The sequence below is a fragment of the Chinchilla lanigera genome, unplaced genomic scaffold, assembly GCF_000276665.1.
Source record: "Chinchilla lanigera isolate Chin_1 unplaced genomic scaffold, ChiLan1.0 scaffold00036, whole genome shotgun sequence".
NCBI classification, from domain to species: domain Eukaryota; kingdom Metazoa; phylum Chordata; class Mammalia; order Rodentia; family Chinchillidae; genus Chinchilla; species Chinchilla lanigera.
Window position 1 is genome coordinate 19,305,987 of NW_004955437.1, and position 559 is coordinate 19,306,545.

Below are 559 nucleotides of genomic sequence, written 5' to 3' on the forward strand. Positions count from 1 at the left end.
TGGTGGGAGGAGCCTCTGAGGTCACACGGTCTGTGCCCTGCCTCGGGCAGGCGGCCCTGCGTGATCCAGCTGGGCAAGGCTGTGTTTTGTTCTGAGGACTTTAGAAGCCACGCGCTCCACGCCCTTCCCCGAGACACTCATTCTGATGGTTAAACATTTCTTACAGGAAGTCCTTCCTCGAGTCTCGGGCAAACTCCCTGTGCCGTGTTTCCGTCCTGCAGCTCTCACAGGTCTGCCTGGTGGCAGGAGCATGCCGCCGAGTTCCTCCTTATCCTCAGTCACGGGCCTCCAGGGCTCCAGTCAGATCACAATCCTCACTCCCTGCGGGACCCCAGGCAGTCACTGCTACTTCGCTTCAGATTCCCGGTCAGTACAAGCAGGCCAGCGAGGCCGAGAGTGCGGGAATCGGCCTGTGCAAGTGAGACCAGCAATGTGGGGAAAGACATAAAATGTGCTACCCCTGGGAAGCTGTCATCGTCACCAGCATCACCACCATTGTCTGTAGAGTACCAGGGCTTGGACCCAGGGCCTTGCACATGCTAGGCAAGTGCTCTGCCAC